General features: G+C 44.8%; 1 protein-coding gene across 1 annotated transcript in view; it reads left to right on the top strand.

Moving 5' to 3' along the window:
• The window catches only part of LOC115082089 (unconventional myosin-XVIIIb-like), a 159,764-nt gene that overhangs the window by 126,262 nt on the left and 11,483 nt on the right, over positions 1-22,019 (top strand). The window lies entirely within an intron of this gene.

Here is a 22,019-nt window from a genome sequence, read left to right as displayed (position 1 = left end):
TAAACCAATAACTAATAAAATATACCAATAACTATTGGAGTCTGTCAGAGAAAACCGTGATGTTCTTTCTAGGGGAGTGTAGCTTAAAACAGTTGAAAATCAGCTTATAAGTTTAGGATTACATTTTGAATCACTATGGGTAGTGCATCTATAAATGATTGCCAGAGCTTGAGCATGGCTTCTCATTTGGACTTGGAAAGCGATTTTGTTGTAAGACACTTGCAAGTAACTTTGTCATCCACTTTTCCCAATGGGTTGTCTTGCCCGATTCAACCAGCTTTGTCTTCTTTACTATTACCCCTGCCTTGTCTAAAAATAATTTCTGTTGTATGGTAAGTGCTGGGGAGATTAAGTGTTATAAATGTCAAACAGTCAGATAGGTAGTGGAGAACCCACTATCGTGGAGCATCTTTTGGCCATAGCCCTCCAAAAGGAATACATTTTTGGACATTGCCAGAAACCATGAACACAATCATTGCACTTTGCTCCGCATTTCGCGCAACTAGGAGATTGACAAATCTTAGCCTTGAATTCTCTAGTCTGTGATATGTAAACCTGCCAAATAAATTTGAATTGTGTCTCCCTTAATACCACGTTTTCTGTGATCTCTGAGATATGTTTGAAATAATAATAACTTTATGTTAGTTTGACTTCTGGCCCATCGAGACAATGAATTAATATTTTGGAAGTCTTGCTGATCATCTAAATCAGGATTTCCACAAATTATCTCCTAGTAAAACCAAATCTAGTTTACCTCCTGTCCCTAAGCATGGATTTTTAGTAAGCAAGTTCAGGATATAGTGTCTGAATTGCAAATAAGCAAAATAATCTTTATGGGACAGCTGATATTTAAGTTGTAGATCCTAGAAACTATGTAAAGTGTTGGCATTATCCATAAAAATTTGTTAGATATATACTACTCCTTTTTTCCCCATTCTTTAAACACACCATGCTCTTCCCCAGGGGAAAAATGGGGATTCCCACATATAGGCAAATGAGCAGACAAGGTCCCTTGTTGACCAGAAAATTTACAGAAAAAGGACCAAGCTTGTCTACACAAACTCACCAGCATATAGGTCTTAAGGTCATTCGAGGCATCTCTCAACTCCAACTGTAAATTGGAAGGAAATGATTGCTTACCAAACCATACCTGTAAGTATTCATTCAGGGAAAATAGGTAGTACCCATAAGAACATAAGAAATTGCCATGCTGGGTCAGACCAAGGGTCCATCAAGCCCAGCATCCTGTTTCCAACAAACCAGGCCACAAGAACCTGGCAATTACCCAAACACCAAGAAGATCCCATGCTACTGATGCAATTAATAGCAGTGGCTATTCCCCAAGTAAACTTGATTAATAGCCGTTAATGGACTTCTCCAAACCTTTTTTGAACCCAGCTACACTAACTGCACTAACCACATCCTCTGGCAACAAATTCCAGAGCTTTATTGTGCGTTGAGTGAAAAAGAATTTTCTCCGATTAGTCTTAAATGTGCTACTTGCTAACTTCATGGAATGCCCCCTAGTCCTTCTATTATTCGAAAGTGAAAATAACCGAGTCACATCTACTTGTTCAAGACCTCTCATGATCTTAAAGACCTCTATCATATCCCCCCTCAGTTGTCTCTTCTCCAAGCTGAACAGCCCTAACCTCTTCAGCCTTTCCTCATAGGGGAGCTGTTCCATCCCCTTTATCATTTTGGTTGCCCTTCTCTGTACCTTCTCCATTGCAACTATATCTTTTTTGAGATGCGGCGACCAGAATTGTTATTACGTATTCAAGGTGCGGTCTCACCATGGAGCGATATAGAGGCATTATGACATTTTTCCGTTCTATTAACCATTCCCTTCCTAATAATTCCTAACATTCTGTTTGCTTTTTTGACTGCTGCAGTACACTGAGCCGACAATTTTAAAGTATTATCCACTATGATGCCTAGATCTTTTTTCCTGGGTGGTAGCTCCTAATATGGAACCTAACATCGTGTAACTACAGCAAGGGTTATTTTTCCCTATATGCAACATCTTGCACTTGTCCACATAAGCCAATCATTGATAAGCCTTAACATACAGGCTAGGTTATAATGCTGTAAATTAGGACAATTCAACCCACTGCGTAACAATGGTAGTTGTAAAAAGTTTAGTGGAAGCCTTGCCTTTTTCCCGTGCCAAAGAAAAGTTCTGAAAGACCTATTTCCTTTAGATCCTTCCGCGATAACCAGATGGGCAGCATCTGCATTAGGCACAACCATTTGGGTATCTCTATCATTTTCAGCAAGTGGATCCTACCAGAAAGTGTTAAGGGGCAGTTGTATCTATTGCTTCACATTTCCCTGTGTACGCCGGATTAGCATTGACACATTCACCTTGTAGAGAGAATGAACGTCTTCAGGGTTCCTGACTCCCAAGTATTTCATTTCTGAGTGAACCCAGAGAAGAGGAAAGGTTCCTACCCACAACTGCTGTAAATTTCCCGAAACATCTAAAGTTTCCAATTTATCTTGGTTAATCTTCAAACCTGCAAATTTCCTGAAACTAGTTTGGTGAACCAAGATTTTAGTCACAGTGGTCATTGAGTGAGTAAGAAAATTAATACATCATCAGCAAAGGTGACTATTTTGAAGGATGTGGTTCCCACTTCCAAATAATTCTGAATTGTCCTCAGCAATTTTACAGAGGAGGGGATCGATAGAAATCAGATATAAGAGTGGAGAGAGTGAACACCCTTGCCTTACACCTATATTTATTAGGAAGGGAGCAGATTTTCCTCCATTTTCTAAGATATGTGACATCGGATTTTTATAGAGAAGAGAGATATTTTATATCCCCTGGGATATAAAAAATATATATGGCGGAAAATATATTCGGCCATGAAACCTGGTCAAAAGCTTTTTCAGAGTCGAAGCTGACCGCTATTGCTGGTATTCCCCTGTTCCTGCAATAGGTCATGGCTGTAATTAATTTAATAATATGCATTCCCGCTGTTCTACCCTTAACAAACCCTACTTGGTGGGAGGAAATAATTGTAGGCATCACTAAGCTTAGTCAGCCAAGATTTTTGCGAAGATCTTCAAGTCACAATGTAATAGGGCGATAGGCCTATATGATGCTGGTAAGGCTGGGTCCTTACCTGGCTTAGCTAAAATAGTAATGTGGGCACTGTTAAAATCCCTAGGGAACTGCTCTTGCTTCAGAGCAGCTGCAAAGAAATTTTGCAGGGACCTGGTAATATAGTCCTTTAAAATGTTGTAGTAATCATTAGAAAAGTTGTCTGGGCCCGGATCTTTGTTGGGTTTACTTATAATATACATATAGTAACATAGTAATGACAGCAGAAAAAGACCAAAATGGTCCATCTAGTCTGCCCAGAAAGCTATCACATTCAGGATCTCAAAGGTCTGTATAGGTCTGTTGAGAAATTCCAATTATGTCTCCATAATAGTAGGTAAGCGAAGGTTATGAAAAAACATCTCTTCATTGTTCTTCCCACCCAATCCTCATAAGGGACTCATAAAACAGACAGAGGGTTTCACATATGTCAGATCGGTTAATGGCCTAAGTATCTTGAGGGGTTTTAACCCTCTCTATGTAAGTTTTCTCGTTCCATACTCTGACTGCATTTGGCAGAAGTTTCCCAGCTTTGTTACTGAATTGAAAAAGATTATGTTCAGAATTTTGCAACATTCTTTGTACTCTTTGATGGAGACAAGCATTTAAACTCTCTAAAATATTAAGATACTCAGTGGATTTGGACAAACGCATTATTATTTTGTATTTAGCCAACTTCAGCTTTGCTTCTAAATGAAGTATTATTTTATTCGACCAAGCATTCCTCCCTTTCAAAAAAGCAATTATCTCTCCCCTAAGCACTGCCTTGCTGGACTCCCAAAAAAGGCCAGGAGTAGCAGCATGAGTGGCATTCTGTAAGGCAAAATCTTTCCATTTTGTCTGGAGGAATAGTTGAAATTTTTTATCATCTCGGAGAAAAGCCAGGAATTTCAAAAGAGCTGCACTGCCTTCTGGATCTACCAGATGGAATTCAATCCAGATAGGTTCATGATCAGAGGCTTGCGGTACCTATCTTTGCCAGACTTATCCTAGGAAATAATTCCTGGGAGCTTAAAACGTAATCAATTCTTGAAAGAGATGTGTGCGCTTGTGAGACATGGGTGAAATCTTTCATTTCTGGATTTTAAACTCTCCAAAAGTCTAATACTCTTAAACTATGGCATATATATGTGATGCCCTTAGTATCGACTCAAAGACCCTGGGATAGAAAATTGTCCAACAAGGGGTCATGCACACAAAGTCCCCTGCAAGGAGAAGCCAACTTCTCATATATAAGTAGAAACTGTACAATTTTCTCCAAAAAAAAAAAAGTTTATATTCATTGGGGCCATATAAATTGCAAATAGTTACCTCCCTGACCTTAAGTTTCCCTACAAGGATCAAAAATCTTCCCTCTGGATCCCAAATTTCCTTGAGAATCTGGAAAATAATATTCTTGTGAAAAAGAATGGCCACCCCAGCTTTCTTGTCTGATACTTCTGAATAATAACACGATCCTACCCAGTCATGCTTTAGCTTTTTATTCTCTAAGGCCTAGATTCATCATTTTGCTATAAACTTTGTGAGACTAGCACCTGTGATAAAATAATGGGGGTGTGGTTAGGGTAACTTTCCAGGTACTGCATTGCATAGCTATTTTACTGCAACATGCATTTAAATTTATCACACATATTGGGGACTGGGGATGTGCTGCTATGGGGGGTGGGGAGAAGGAGGAGGAGGGAGAGAGGGAGAGAGAGAGCCTCTGTAGAGGCTCATAAAATAGTTAACTATTTATACCACTGTAAGTGGGGGCACTAGTAACTAGGAGTGAAGTTTGTGGGGTGGTGTGGGTTCTAGGGAGCTATTTTACATGCACAGTCATATGTACATCAGCATCATCAGTGAAGATTTAATGTGATTTGGAATGATGAAATGTGAGAGACGAGTACATTTGTTCCATTTCTCTCTACCTAGTTTGATGCACTATCTACCTAGCTGCAATCAAGGTAGGTAGAAAGAACATGGTACATACCTATTCTTCTTTCAACTTTCATCCCTCCAAATCACATTAAATCTTCACTGATGGTTCCTGTGCTGTTCATACATATGACTATACATGTTAAACTGCCCCCCAAAATACAACTCACCCTCAAACCTCATCCCGAGTTCATAATACCCCCTCTTACAGTGGTATAAAAAGTTCACAAATCAGTGGATCTCCAGGGAGGCTCTCTCTATCTCTCTTGATTTTTATCATAAATCCTAGTTCAGCAGTAATGTACAGCTATTACAGGCATAATGCCAATAAATAGATGTAGTTATTTCTGGCATTACTGCGCTAGCATGCATTACGTTATTGCATGCAACATTAAGCTGCCCTCATTTCTATTTACTCTGCCCAAACCCCTCCCCACGTGAATAAATTCTTCAAATTTGCATACACATTTTGCGATGCGATATTTATCGCATGCGTTATGGCATTATCGTGAGTGTTATCGGCCTAAAGCCTGTGATAATGCCCTAATGCGATTTGATGAATGACACCCTAATTCTGATAAATGAGTTTCTTGGATACAAGCAATATCTGCTCTGTGTCTTTTTAGTTCCTGAAATATTTTTGCTCTTTTAATAGGTGTACCAAGGCCATTAACATTCAACGATATCAATCTAACAGAGTCACCCAGTCCTCAGAGAATACGGAGAAGAGAATAAAAATGTTTTATCCCAGTCCCTATGGGCCATCCAGCCTTGACCCACAGTGTCGCCCATAGTAGTCCATGTCCTACACCCATAAGAACATGCCATACTGGGTCAGACCCAAGGGTCCATCAAGCCCCACATCCTGTTTCCAACAGTGGCCAATCCAGGCTATAAGTACTGGGCAAGTACCCAAAAACTAAGTATATCCCATGCTACTGATGCTAGTAATAGCAGTAGCTATTTTCTAAGTCAACTTGATTATTAGCAGGTAAAGGACTTCTCCTCCAAGAATTTATCCAAACCTTTTTTAAACCCAGCTACACCCACTGCACTAACCACATCCCCTGGCAACAAATTCCAGAGTTTAATTGTGTGTTGAGTAAAAAAAAATTTTCTCTGATTAGTTTTAAATGTGCTACATGCTAACTTCATGGAATGCCCCCTAGTCCTTCTATTATCTGATAGAGTAAATAACTGATTCATATTTACCCTTTCTAGACCTCTCATGATTTTAAATACCTCTATCATATTCCCCCTCGGCTGTCTCTTCTCCAAGCTGAACAGTCCTAACCCGACCCTTAATGGTTCTAACTCGAACAAAACCAACCCCACATTTTTAGAAGCAATGTATTCTCTTTGCCCCAAATCTGCTAAATTCTGCAGACTCCAATTTCCCATCCTCCCTCTTTCCTCCACATTCCCTATAACTGTCGTCCTGCTCCAACAGAATGCCTTGACGATCATGAGGTATGTCTATTATGTGGACAGCTACCATCTCCCAAACACATTTTCACACAATACCACAAGAGAGAGAAAAAAAAACAAAATAAAAAGTACTCGTAATCAACACTGAAACCATACCCAATATTTGTGTAAGAACTGGAACCATAATGTCACCTATAAAGAGAACCAGAAAGTGAACCCTAACTGCAAATAAGAAGAGCTTATTACTACAAATTTCCCTTTTAGTGAGCATCCTTGAATAAACATTGATAACATTCCTTCTGGATTGCAATAAAGAAAAACTTAAATGGTAAATAAATGTTCTCTGCACTCCCTGAATCACATCTAGTGCGACTCCTCCCAAAAATATAGCAAGACGTTGAGACCCTAAAATGATGGATGGGAGGCCAAAATGTCTCTCTACCAAAAGCTAACTCCATAATCATGCCTGGGCCGAGGGGAGTCATCTCCAGTATGACTCCACCTGGTAGTCCTACAGCAATGGCTGTCATTCCATTGATACACTGTCGGGTTAAGGGCCAGCCAGCAAGTGCCCAAAAGGAATGCTCACATCTATTCTGTTGTAGACTCTCCCCTGCCGAACTGTACAACAGGGTCATCTGCTGCAGAAATCTGATGTATCTACACTGTTGTGGCCTTACAGGCCGACCCTGCTGGGGCCCATTGTCCAGCAGGGTAAACTCGCCTCTGATGTAGGTGGAACTTTCGTACAAAAAAAACCTTTATTTCCATACCAGTAAGAACAATAACACGCACAGAAAAAGAAAAAAACAACAGTAAATTAGCTAGATGAAATGAAGTACCAGCAAATGACAAAAATCCTTTCATTTTGGAAGATCGATGAAATTATGAGGCGACAAAATCTTTTGCCTTCTGCAATTCATCAAAAAGATGCATTTTGCCAAGATGCCATATTAGCAGGAAATTGCAGGGTGAATTTCACATGCTTCTTAGCCAGGGCTGCGCAAAGCGGGTTAAATTCTTTACGACTGAGATATATTTTTGTCAAATAATCTTGAAAAATATAATTTGAACTTCCTGATATTTTAAGTCACAGATTTTGTGGTAAGTTTGGATAGTTTGCTGTTTGTGAGCCCAATTCAAAATTTTAGCAATAACAATTCTTGGTCTCGTTACATCTTCACGTCTGCCTCCCAACCTGTATGCTCTTGTAATTTTGCAAGCACCAAGTAAGCCCGGGATCGCCAGAATGTCTGGCAGCCATTTTTCAAGAAAACCTGCCAGGTTTCTATCTTCTACAGATTTGGGGAGGCCTATCAGTCGAATGTTATTTCACCGGGATCCTCTAATTTATCTTCTTACATTCCCAACCGACATTTCAGTCGAGTCGTCTTCAAAGCGTGAGAGTCTCCCTTCCGCCATTTCCAACCATGGGGTCAATTCAGCAAAGAAATTTTTAAGTACAGAGTGTTGCAGTTGGACACTGCTGGAGAGATAGTGGACCCTTGGGCCGGCCTACCTAGGGAGACAGGGTAGGCCGGGGGGCGGAGCCACAAGCTGGAGGGGTTCACCCAGGAACCAGGGACCCCCCGGGAGGAGCCCATAGGGTCCCGGGTCCTCGGGACTTGGATGCTGAAAGCTTCCGGTGGGGCCTTGGGCTTTTCCCGCCACTGGCACTTTAAATTAGTTGAAGAAGCGCGGCTGCGCACCTAGAGAAGGACCTGGGGAGTGAAGCAGCATGGAGGACAGTGGCGTCCCTGCCGCAAAGATGAAGAAGCAGGCAGAGGCATCAGGGGCGGCCTCTGGGCCGCAGGATGGCGTCAGCAGTGGTGGCTTCCTGCTGCTGGAGCAGCGGCAAGAGCAGAGAGGCATCCTGATAGTGGCACAGGCCGTGAAGAGGATCCCTGGCGGTGGCTTCCGGGCCGCGGAAGAGGACGTCCTGATAGCAGCACTAGGCCATGACGAGGAAGACAACGGCGACTCTTCCCACCCAAGAATGTAGCGGCGGCGGCTATGCAAAGACTGAAGATGGCGGCAGCAGCTTCCCCTGCCGTGAAGGAGAGGGCATCCCGGTGGTGGCACTAGGCCGTGAAGATGGGCAATGTTGGCGGTGGCCTCCCGGCCACAGAGATGAAGTATCCCGAGGTGGTGCTAGGGCTGTGAAAATCAAGGCAGGGGTGGCGGCAGCTCCTCTGCTGTGGAGGGCAGCATTGCATCGAGGTAAGGTGGAGGCCCTGCTCACAGGATGGGGTCTGGGAGCAGGGACGCAACAGTACCCCCACCTCAAAGCCCCCTCTTCAGCCTCTTCTCTATGGCTGAAGACAAGAAGGCATATCACGTATACCAGCTGGGGAACTTGGGGGTCCAACACAAGATCTTCAAAGCTTGGAAGGAGCTGAAGCGATGAGGCGAAGCAACATACTGAAGACATGGCAAACATACAATGAAACTCAAAGAAGACATGACCCAGGTTGAATTGGAGGTACAGAGATAGTAATAGCATCTTAAGGGATGGTCCAGTTCAGGTTTTTATTAAATCAAGTGAGGAACACCTCCACAACATCTTCGTCTTGAGAGCAATAGGTAGAAAGTAGGTTTAAGGCATCCCAGTTGGGATCTTGGATGCAAGATGGTATACCAGGAGAATGCAAACTTGCAGATACTACTTGTTTAGATGAACATTGGTACGAGGAGCGCCAGGTGGAGCTAGACAGTCCAACAAACATTGCTCAAAAGATGGAAAGCTGGTCTTGGGGCAAATTTATACTCCTTGAAGACAGATGGTACATGGAGTAACAGTTGGGGAATGGAGAGATGTGCAGGGTTACTGAACCCAGACTCTTGTAAGGCCAGATAGGTGAGAGAAATCCCTTAATAAGGTCTAGAAGGAAATTGCATCTCAGGTATAATCTGCATGTGATAAGTGCAGATCCTCAACTTTACACAGGAAGCTGTTTCCTAGAAAGGGATCTCCAGAATGGCTTGATAGGTGGTAAGCTCCAGAAGGCAAGGCTTGGAGACAGTGATGGGTTCCAGCAGAGTCTATTGGATGCTTATTCCTTCATAGGCGGATAGTGAGAGCAGGTGGTAGCAGAGGTCTTTGCGACAACAGCCTATAAGGGTAGAAACAGCTGAAGACTGAAGAGCCATCCTAAGATGGAACAAGGGGTCCTTCCTGATGGAAAGAAAGCAGAAGAACAGTGCGGGCTTTCCAGACAGGCCTGAAGGTGGCAATCACGGACCTTGTCTGGCAGCGGAGACAGCATCAGATGGGCGGATGAACTACAAGCCAGGATTTCCCAATCCAGATTGTAGCAGCTCAGAAGCTGTGTGACGAACACCAGAAGGATGATGGTTTACAAGCTGTGGATTTGAGACAACTTGCCATAGTGAAATTAAGGCGAAGTGACCCAACAAGATAATATCTCAGGAACTCTGGGATGGAATTAGAAGCTGGAATTCCCACTTGTGCAGAGCAGAGGAAGGCATGGACTGAATTGGAACTGACAGGACAGAGCCAGGCCTAGGGTGCAGGTCATTCAAACTCAAGAACCTGGAGTTGCTGTAATTTACTTCAAGTAAGCATACACTCCCAGGAGCTTGATGATGCTTGGTGAAGAAGCCGAACTCGGGAATGATGATGTGGAAACCTGGGTGCAGGTGCCTCCTGCAGGTCATATGGAACACAGGATGGAACACCACATCTCTGTGGGATGAACGGAGATGGTCTCTGGAACAAGTGCAGGTGCCTCCTGCTGGTCGAAAAGAGTTCCAAGACTGGAATGGCTTGAGGAAAATCTGGATGTAGGCGCCTCCTGCGGGTCGTGAAAATCCAGACATAACAAAAAATGAAGCAAACAGCAAAAAAAAATTTTTAATTAGACAAAAGTCCAGAAAAGTAGGAGCAAAAATTCTGGCAAGGAACAAGATTCAAAAAATGTCCAGGAACATGAGCCTGTCACAGGCATACTCTCACCGACCTCATGGCCTTCGTATCCTGTTGCGGGCATGGCCTACGGCTGGTGTTGAGAGCATGGAGGCACGGTCGCTAGCTCATAGGAGAGCGTGAGCCCCTGAACCACGGCATGACTCAGGGAGGACCCCCAAGGCACACCGTGGAAGGTGAGGGCATGCAAGCATGGGTGGAACAGGAACAAGGCAGGACTGGAACTAAGGCAATGAACTTCGGAACAGGAACAAGGCAAGGTCAGCCTTCCGCTGGACCTACATGCACCAATGAGACCCAGCAACGCAATGCTGGTCTCAGGAGTAGCCCTCTGACCACTCAGTAGCCCTTCTGGACCTGCTGCTTGGGAACAACGAGTGCATGAGGCCAGAAGGAGGCTGAGGGCAGGAACAAGCCAAGACAGGAACTTGGAAGACTCAGAATCATGGAACTTGGAAGACTAAGAACATAAGAACATAAGAAAATGGGTCCATCAAGCCCAGCATCCTGTTTCCAACAGTGGCCAATCCAGGCCATAAGAACCTGGCAAGTACCCAAAAACTAAGTCTATTCCATGTAACCATTGCTAATGGCAGTGGCTATTCTCTAAGTGAACTTAATAGCAGGTAATGGACTTCTCCTCCAAGAACTTATCCAATCCTTTTTTAAACACAGCTATACTAACTGCACGAACCACATTCTCTGGCAACAAATTCCAGAGTTTAATTGTGCGTTGAGTAAAAAAGAACTTTCTCCGATTAGTTTTAAATGTGCCCCATGCTAACTTCATGGAGTGTCCCCTAGTCCTTCTACTATCCGAAAGAGTAAATAACCGATTCACATCTACCCGTTCTAGACCTCTCATGATTTTAAACACCTCTATCATATCCCCCCTCAGTCGTCTCTTCTCCAAGCTGAAAAGTCCTAACCTCTTTAGTCTTTCCTCATAGGGGAGTTGTTCCATTCCCCTTATCATTTTGGTAGCCCTTCTCTGTACCTTCTCCATCGCAATTATATCTTTTTTGAGATGCGGCAACCAGAATTGTACACAGTATTCAAGGTGCGGTCTCACCATGGAGCGATACAGAGGCATTATGACATTTTCTGTTTTATTCATCATTCCTTTTCTAATAATTCCCAACATTCTGTTTGCTTTTTTGACTGCCGCAGCACACTGAACCGACGATATTCAATGTGTTATCCACTATGACACCTAGATCTCTTTCTTGGGTTGTAGCACCTAATATGGAACCAACTCAGACAAAGACTCAGGTTACTCGGAAGAATTGGACAAGAATTCAGGTTACTTGGAAGGTACAGGCAGGCACTGTCCCACAGGGTGCCCTACACAGCCCCCCATGAGCTGGTCATGGACCACCCTGTCCCACCTATGCGGGAGTGGGACAAGCACCAGAAGGGGATCCAACCAAAATGAGGCTCCAATGACCGGAGACAGGAACTGGATCAATATGGATTTACCCTCATGGTGGTTATCTGGAGGAATCAAGGAGCTGGGAAGACTCGGAACTTGGAAGACTTCAGGAACATCAGGACTTCAGGAAACAGAACAACGGAACCTCTGGAACATCAGGACTTCTGAACATCAGGATCATCTGGAACAAGGAAAAAGCAACGAAGGAGCTCCGACGAGGAACGAGACCAGGAATGTCAAAGACATGGAACGAAGAGCCATCAAGACACAAGACCATGGAGGACATTGACTGACGAAGAAGAGCATGGATGACCATGGGATCAGATACAAAGGCCCCAAGGAACAAAACTGAGCCCTTACATAGGGCTGATGCAGGAAACAGGATGTTAACGGCTTCCGGTAGGGCCGCTGGCTTTTTCTGCCGTTGGCCCTTTAAAGAAGTTAAAGAGGCACGACTGTGCGCCTTGAGAAGGACCCAGGCAGCACTGAGGACAGCGGCGTCCCTGCCGCAAAGATGAAGAAGCAGGCAGAGGCAGGCCGCACGATGGCATCAGCAGTGGTTGCTCCCTGCTGCTGGAGCAGCAGCAGGAGCAGAGAGGCGTCCTGATGGTGGCACAGGCCACGAAGAGGATCCCTGGCGGTGGCTTCTGGGCCGTGGAAGAGGACGTCCTGAAGGTGGCATTAGGCCGCGACGAGGAAGACGACGGTGACTCCTCCCGCCCGAGAAGGCAGTGGTGGTGGCGGCTAGGCTATAAAGACTGAAGACGGCGGCAGCAGCTTCCCCTGCCGCGAAGGAGAGGGCGTTCCGGCGGGGCATTAGGCCGTGAAGATGGGCAATGTCGGCGACCTCCCAGCTGCGAAGATGAAGTGTCTTAGGGAAATACTAGGGCCGCAAAAATCAAGGCAGGGGCAGCAGCAGCTCCTCTGCTGTGGAGGGCAGCGTCACGGCGAGGTAAGGTAGAGGGCCTGCTCACGGGATGGGGTCTACAAGCAGGGGTGCAACAGCCTCACCAAGGACCTGTACAAGGGGATTGTCACTTCCTTTTTCTTACTAGATATTCCTCTCTCAATGCAGCCCAACATTCTTCTAGCTTTAACTATCGCCTTGTCACATTGCTTTGCCATCTTTAGATTGCTAGACACTTTCACCCCAAGGTTTCTCTCCTGTTCCGTGCTCAGTAGCGCTTCACCCCCCATCACATACAGTTCCCTTCAGATTACCGCATCCCAGATGCATGATTCTACACTTCTTGGCATTAAATCCTAGTTGCCAAATCTTTGACCACTTTTCAAGCTTCCTTAAGTCACGTCTCATTCTCTCCACTCCTTCTGGTGTATCCACTCTGTTGGGGATCTTAGCATCATCCACAAATAGACAAACTTTAACTTCTATCCCTTCCGCAATGTCGCTCACAAAGATGTTGAACAGAACCGGTCCCAACATCGATCCCTGCAGCACTCCATTTAACACTGTTCTGTCTTCAGAATAGGTTACATTTACCATCACACTCTGTCTTCTATCCATCAACCAGTTTGTAATCCATGCCACCACCTTGGCGCGCACTCCCAAGCTTCTCATTTTTTTCATGAGTCTTTTATGCAGGACTGTATCAAAGGTTTTACTAAAATCCAAGTAAATCATATTGAGCGCTCTTCCCCGATCCAATTCTCTAGTCAAGCAATCAAAGAAAATCAATCAGATTCGTCTGTCAGGGCCTTCCTCCTGGTGAATCCGTGCAGTTGCAGATCGAGCAAGCCACCAGATTGTAGGTAGGTATCCTTTCTTTTAGTAGAGCTCCATTAATTTTCCCACCACCGAGGTGAGGCTAACCAGCCTATAATTTCCAGCTCCTCTCTGCTCCCACTCTTGTGAAGTGGGACCACCACTGTTCTTCTCCAGTCATTCGGCACCACTTCCATTTACAGGGATCTATTTAACAGGTCACTCAGTGGACCCCCTAACACATCTCTAAGCTCCCTCAGTATCCTCGGATGAATCTCATCAGGCCTCATGGCTTTATCCACTTTCAGTCTTCCAAGCCCTTCCCATACATTCTCTTCCGTAAACGGGGTTTCATCAAATCCATCCCCATTCACAGCCTTGTTAACCAGCGACGGTCCTTCTCCAGGCTCTTCCTTAGTGAACACCAAACTGAAGTATTTGTTTAATATTTCCGCCTTTTCTTAGTCTTTCCACACATTGATCCTTTTCACTTTTCAGTTTCACTATACCACTTTGGACCTTTCTCCTTTCTTTGATATATCTGAAAAAAGTTCTCACCTCTCTTTACCTCTTTGGCAATCCTTTCTTCCGCCAGATTTTTGCTTTCCTGATTACTTTCTTCATCTCTCTCAGTTTGACCAGATATTCTTCCCTGTGTTCCTCTTTTTGGAATCCTTTATATTTCTGGAATGCTGTTCTTTTTATTTGTATTTTATCAGCTATCTCCTTTGAGAACCAGATAGCTTTCTTATTTCTCTTGTTTTTGTTTACTTTTCTAACTTAGATTAGTGGCCTTTGTAATTGCTCCTTTTAGTTTGGCCCTCAGTTGTTCTACCTCTCCCATTTTCTCCCAGTTTTCCATTTCAGCAAAGTCAGTATTTTTGAAGTTCAAAACTCGGGTCTTCATGTGACTTCTTCATCTCCTAATTGCAATATGAAACCATACCGTTTCATGACCACTGGTGCTAAGGTGGGCCCCCACCAGGTCATTTGAGATGCTATCCCTGTTTGTGAGCACTAAGTTGAGAATAGCTCCTTCCCTCATGGGTTCCATTACCATTTGAATAGGGCCCCTTGTAGGCATCCACTATCTCTCTACTTCTGTTAGAAGCCACAGAAGGGATCCTCCAAGACTATGTCCAGCAGATAAAATCTCCAACAATCAACAATCTCCCTTCCTTCCAACCTTTTGGATGTCTTCAATCAGCTCTCTGTCTAATTCTTCCATCTGAGTCGAAGGCCTGTAAACCACTCCAGTAAAAATGGATGCACCATCTTCTTTTTTTTAGGACAGCCCATAATGCTTCTTCTCTACCCCCCTATTCCTTGCAGTTCACTTGTCTGGATATTGTTTTTGACATAAAGAAACACTCCTCCCCCTTTTCTGTCCTCTCTGTCCTTCCTTAACAAGTTATAGCCTGGTATGGCTGTTTCCCAATCATGAGATTCCTTGATCCATGTCTCCGTAACAGCAACAATGACCAAGTCCGTCTCCACCATTAGGTCTTGTAGGTCTGGGATTTTATTGCCCAGACTACGAGCATTTGTGCTCATAGCTTTCCAGTTTGTCTCGTTCTGTTTACTGCTTTTCTTGGACTTGTTTTTTTGCCTTATTCAGCTGACTTGTGTTTCCTTCACCCTTTTCCTTTGTTTTTCTATTTGTTTTTGTTGTTGGGGGGGGGGGGGGAGTGACATTCCAATGTCCTCCTACCACCACCACCACCGTCATTTAGTTTAAATGCCTTAAGGTATAGGATTTGAATTTATCCCTTAGTATCTTTTTTCTTGCCACACTGAGTCCTTTTCTGTCCATAAATTGCCCCAGCCTGCAATATATCCAGAACTTTGTTCCTTGCACCAAGTTTTGTTTTGTTTTTACATTTTTTTGAATGGCCAAAATTAAGTGCCATAGTTCAATACCATCCAATGGCCTTTTGAAATACAAAAATAAAGGGCCTGATTTTAAAAAGAATTTACATCATTAGTCCACTAATATAAGAGAGAAAATAAAGGGAGCAGAAATTAGAGGAGAAAACAAAGAAAAACTAGAAAATAAGAAACTGCACTAGCATGAAGCCCTGCAGACACTCTTTCTGATTCCTAATTAACTAATGCCATTGAGGACTTGAAGACAAAATAGCTTTCCTGGCATTAATAAAAACTTGCAATTGTTAAGGCACAGAAAAAAAAAAAAAGAAAGCTGTCATCTTGACATTTAACTAAACATTTGCAAGGGTATCTTAGTAAGAAGGTAATGCCTAAAGCCTGGGCCAGAAAGCCTTTTCTTCTCTCGAGTTAGTTGGGGCAAATCAGGAAAAATCCTGACACCTGAACCCATAAACTGTACAATAACATTTTTAAATGAATTCTTCTTAATAAAACTGAGATCATATTCAGAGGTTACTAATAATGTAGCTCTTTCTGAAATTTCATAATTGGAAGACTCAAGGAAAGTATAAAGATCTAAAGGCTCTGCATGAGTTTGCCAGTTTCCTGAGAGCAAAAAGTAGACATTATTTTATTTTTGAGTATTTTATATACTGTCATTCCATGTGAGAATTATTAGATCATAACGGTGTACAGGTTTAGCACTCACAAACGATGAGTTACAAAGGCAGGGAAACGTCCAAGATAAACATTCCAAATCTAAGTGTGAACTTCAAAGACACACATATAGGATGCATTAGTAATAATTATAGAGGGGGGGATAAGAGTATAGGGTAATGTGCAAGACAGTTGATTATCACAGAGTGAGGGGGAATTGGTTATACCAGTCAGAGATTAGGCATTATCAAATAGCCAAGTTTTCAGTTCTTTCTTAAATTTCTTAATGTCGGTTATTATTCGAAGATTCTCTGGCACTCATAGCATTGGACCCAGAAAAATCGAAAGCTGATCCAGTTGGCTGTGTAGCAGTAAAGATAACGAAGATTGGATAATAGAAAAAGCCCTTTATTAAAATTTACCCGACTCTGGCTGAGTTTCGCTCTTTAGTCGAGAGCTGCCTCAGGGGCAATAAATGTTAGCAGGACTTATTGTGCGCCTGCAGGGCTGAGGCCACAGTATTTGTGCATCCACAATTATATACAACCTGTCTGATCATGAATCTCTACTTTGAAACATGTAGTTATTTATGTTTTTTAACTTTTATATACCGATGTATGCCATGTAGCACCAAATGTGAAGGTCGCTTCATTCAATTTTGTATCCTCAAAACACCGCTAACATTTATTGCCCCTGAGGCAGCTCTCGACTAAAGAGCAAAACTCGGCCAGAATCGAGAAAATTTTAATAAAGGGATTTTTCTATTATCCGATCTTCGTTATCTTTACTGCTACACACTCATAGCATTGGGCCTGCAATTGATATCGCTCTGTCTCTCATCTGTGTTAGATGAGAATTTTTTATGGTCGAGATTTCTAGCAGGCCTTTGTTCTCTCGATTTAAGCGCTTGTGTGGGAATATGTGGTTTAAATGTTATTTCCATCAAATCATTGTTTGGATTCATGTTGTATATTATTGTTAGAACCTTATATATTATTCTCGACTGTACAGGGAACCAATGCAGTTGTTGCGATCCCGGTTGCGGCTCCCGCCACCGGGTTCTTACCTCCGCTGAAGACCCCGACTTCCAGCTGGCCTCCCCAACGCCGATACAGGCCTGCACAGGCATTTCCCCGCTGCGGCGTCTCCACGAGGGAGACGCCGTCGTGTCCTCCAGCCTGGCCCCGCCCATTGGATGCGCACGCACAAGGAGGCAGCTCTTAAAGCTGCAGGTGCAGGAAACCTCGGCCGGCCCCCGGAGTGACGTCAGACGCTGGCAGGGTATTTAAATCTTGGCCCTGCTCCAGAGGATTGCCTTGCAACGAGGTTCACTCCGGTGTGAGTATCTAGTTGCTGTTCCATTCCTGCTCCAGCCTTTATCCAGCTTCCGTTCCTGTTCCAGCCTTGATCCTGATCCTGCTTCCATTCCGGTTCCAGCCTCAGTTCCAGACCCATCGACCTGTCTTCCTGGTACTGATCTGGTTCGTCTTCTGGTCATTCTCTGCCTCCGGCCCTGATCCTCGAACTGTCCCACTGACCTGCACCTTCTTCACTGTGACGTTTGGACTCGTCCCCGGTAGACTTCGCCTAAGTCCCAGCAGCTTGGGTTCTCACGGGCTCCTTCCAGGGGAACCTCGGGCTTCCAAAGGTGAAGCCAACCACTGGGCTCCCGGCATCCTCCGCCTCCCAGACACTCTTCTACTGCGGAGATCTTCCATCCTTTTTCCTCTGCTGGCCAGCCCAAGGGTCCACAATTCCTATCAGTTTGCAAGGCCATGGACCCGGTGGATATTTCTGGACTACAGGCCATTCCTGGAATGGCACAATGTCTTCAACAACAACAGTACTGCCTGGATGTCCTGGCAGCCACTGTGGAACAATTAGCCAATCACCTGGATGCCCAGTCACCAGAGGTGCCACCGATACACCTAGTGGGTCCTGCTCCTGAACACACTGCTCCCACACAGTTGCCAGTGCCACCATGCTACTCAGGTGAGGCCAAACACTGCCATGGCTACTTAAACCAGTGTTATATACGGTTTGCCCTGCTACCAAACCAGTTCCCGACCAACTCTGTGAAGGTTGCCTATATTCTCTCATTGCTAGACGGGAAGGCCCTGTCCTGGGCTTCACCATTGTGGGAGCGCAATGACCCCATGCTGGGTAACTTTCAGCAATTTATCCTTAACTTTAAACAAATATTCGATGAACCAGCACGCCACTCCACGGTGACCACGGAGTTATTACAAATTCGCTAAGGATCTCATTCATTGGCAGATTATGCCATTGAATTCCGGACTCTGGCTTCAGACCTGGGCTGGCGAGAGGATAGCTTCAGAGGTATATTCCTGGAAGGGTTGGTGGTGTGGATAAAAGGCGAGCTGGCAGCCAGAGATCTCCCGGATGATCTGAATAATCTAATTGATCTGGCTGGGAGAATCGACCGCCGGCTACAGCAAAGGTCTCGAACTCCACCCACCCAAAAGACAGGTCTCATTGGCTCCCGCCTTTTCAAAACCTCTAATGCCTTCTCACCCTCCAGTAAACTCTCATTCAGATCCTCAGGAAGAGAACCGATGCAGTTAGGTTGCAGCTCCCTAATATCGGAGGAAAGAAGACGATGACGAACACTAGGTCTCTGCCTGTATTGTAGCGGAAAAGGCCACTTCCTGGCCCAGTGTAAAGAGCGTTCGGAAAATGCCAAAGCCTAGGCACCACAGAGGAGCTGTCCCCTAGGCTGTGTTAATCCTGCTCCTCAATGTATAGTCCCAGTAAACCTGGAATACCCAGGAGGAACCTTTTCCTTTATTGGTTCCGGGGCAGGAGGGAACTTTATCCTGGCTGAACTGGTGCAGCAACTGCAGGTTCTTATGGCCTGGATTGGCCACTGTTTGAAACAGGATGCTGGCTTGATGGACCCTTGGTCTGACCCAGTATGGCATTTTCTTATGTTCTTATGTTCCAGTGCGGCCCCTTACTCCGCGCTCCGCATCACCTCCATCCGGGGTACCCTACTCCCTGGGTGTATCACCACTACTACCAAGCCATTGACTTTCCAGATGGGAATTCTTCACACTGAACAAATAACTTTCCTGGTACTTGAAAAAGCGGTTCATCCCATTGTACTGGGGTTACCCTGGCTCCAGAAACACTCTCCTGTCATTCATTGGGATTCTCTCCAAGTGGCAGCTTGGAGCCCATGTTGCTTCGCCACTTGCCTGCCTGACCGGTCTCGTCCCAGCATTACCACTGCTCTAGCAATACCTTCTCAATATAAAGACTTTTAAGATGTATTCTCTAAAGAGAAGGCGGAATTGTTACCCCAGCATCGTCCATTTGACTGTGCTATAGATTTGTTACAGGGCACCATTCCTCCCAGGGAGCGGGTTTATCCGCTCTCCCTTCCAGAGACACAAGCCATGTCAAAATATATCTCCGAGAACCTTGCTCGTGGATTCATTCGACCGTCCAAGTCACCAGCAGAGGCCGGGTTCTTCTTTGTAGGAAAGAAGGACGGATCTCTTCGCCCCTGCATTGATTATAGAAGATTAAATGCTATCACCCGGCGAAATCGCTATCCGCTACCTCTGATTCCAGAGCTTCTTGATCGATTACAGGAGGCTAAGGTATTCACCAAGCTCGACCTTCGTGGAGCCTACAATCTGGTACGCATCGGTCCAGGGGATGAATGAAAGACTTCCTTCAATACCCGGGATGACATTACGAGTACCTGGTAATGCCCTTTGGGTTATGCAACACCCCCGCAGTCTTTCAACACTTGATGAATGAGGTACTGCGAGAGATGCTACACTCTTCCGTTATTGTCTACCTCGATGACGTGTTGATCTACTCCAAAGATCTAAACACCCATTTCCAACATGTGAGACAAGTGTTACAAATTCTAAGGGAGAATCGCCTGTTTGCAAAATTGGAAAAATGCCTCTTCGAGCAAGAGTTGTTTCCCTTCTTGGGGTATATCGTCTCAGCTACAGGATTACAGATGGACCCAGATAAGGTATCCGCCATTCGAGAATAGCCCGATGGGCGTCAAAGCCCTTCAACGTTTTCTGGGGTTCGCTAACTTCTACAGGCAATTTATCCCACATTATTCCCAAAAGGTGGCCTCCCCATCACAGCCCTTACAAGGAAAGGGGCAGATGCCAAGAACTGCCAGGCATTCGAGGACTTGAAGGAGGCCTTTCTAGTAGATACATGTTTATACCACCCAGACCCTCTGCAACTATTCATTGTAGAAGTGGATGCGTCAGATCTTGCCATAGGTGCCATTCTCAGCCAAGTATCCAGTAAAGAGAAATTACTTCCATGCTCCTATTTTTTCCTGCAGGTTCTCTGCGGCAGAGAAAAACTACAGTATCTGGGACAAGGAGCTACTGGCCATCAAATTGGCATTTGAGGAGTAGAGACAGTGGCTGGAAGGGGCTCAACATTCTATTGTAGTATATACTGACCACAAAAACAAGGAGTTCTTATGCCAGGTTCAGCGCTTGAACCCTAGACAAGCCCATTGGTCCCTCTTCTTCAGTCGCTTCAACTTCTCGTTACGCTATTGACCAGCGACCAAAAATGTACCAGCGGATGCTTTATCTCATATCACAGAGCTGGAGGAGGAGGATAAACCACCCCAGTATATCCTCGACCCTGCAAGTGTTAGTGTGGCAAGCACCACCATCAACCTGGGAGTCAGGACTGTAGTGCCACTTCGGCTTCGGAAGAAGATTCTGTCTTGGGGCTATGATTCCCTCACTGCTGGACATGCTGGGAGAACTAAAACTCTAGAACTCTTGACTCGGTACTATTGGTGGCCTCGCATGAGGCAAGATGTCAACCAGTATGTCAATTCCTGTCCCACTTGTGCAAAACAGAAACCTATTCCAGGTCACCCATGGGGCCTTCTCCAGCCCCTGCCAATCCCTGAGGAACCATGGACACATCTTTCCACAGACTTCGTGGTGGACCTGCCCTCCTCTGAAGGGAAGATGGTTATTTGGGTTACCATGGACCGTTTCTCAAAAATGGCCCACTTTGTGCCCTTACCCAAATTACCCTCAGCTCCAGAACTGGCCCAGCTGTTCACACAGCACATCTTTCGGTCTGCCTTTACATATTGTGTCAGATAGGGGTCCACAATTCACTGCAAGATATTGGAGAGCGATGTGCAAGAAATTCGGGGTTCAGTTGGACCTCACCTCAGCATTTCACCCACAAAGCAACGGACAAGTGGAGCGCACCAATCGTACATTGAAGGCTTTCCTGCAGACCTTTGCTACTGAGAGTCAGAATAATTGAGTGTCTCTATTACCATGGGCTGAGCTCTCGTACAACAACCATATGCACTCTTCCACAGGGAAGTCCCCATTCCTGCTGGTAATTAGAAAACAACCCAAGATACCTTTGCCACAGCCAGTAACAGTCCCATCTCCAGCAGCTCAAATGACAGCCCAACAGCTTCATATTCTCTGGAACACTATTCAAAAGAAACTTCAGCACACAGCAGCAATTGCAAAGAAATTTGCTGATTGTCATCATCGTCCAGCTCCAACCTTCCTGCCAGGAAGACAAGTTTGGTTAAGTTCCAAAAATATCCATCTTCGTCTGCCCTCTCGGCGACTGGCACCTAAGTTCTTCAGACCATTCCGAATTGCGGAGAGAGTGGGTGCAGTATCTTATCGCCTACACTTGCCCTCTACATTGAAGATTCATAATGTATTCTACGTCTCCCTTCTCAAACCGGTGATTCTCCAAATTTCATTGCAAACTACCTGAACCCCTGGAGATACCTTCCACAGCAGAGACAGTCTAACAGGTTCGTGAAGTCTTAGACGTCCGCTTCTTTCATCGTAGATGGGAGTATAGGCTATCCTGGGAGGGATGTGGTCCTGAAGACAATACCTGGGAA

Source organism: Rhinatrema bivittatum, unplaced genomic scaffold (genome assembly GCF_901001135.1).
Source record: "Rhinatrema bivittatum unplaced genomic scaffold, aRhiBiv1.1, whole genome shotgun sequence".
Classification (NCBI taxonomy): domain Eukaryota; kingdom Metazoa; phylum Chordata; class Amphibia; order Gymnophiona; family Rhinatrematidae; genus Rhinatrema; species Rhinatrema bivittatum.
The sequence above is the reverse complement of the archived record's forward strand: the minus strand, read 5'-3'. Positions and strand labels throughout refer to the sequence as shown.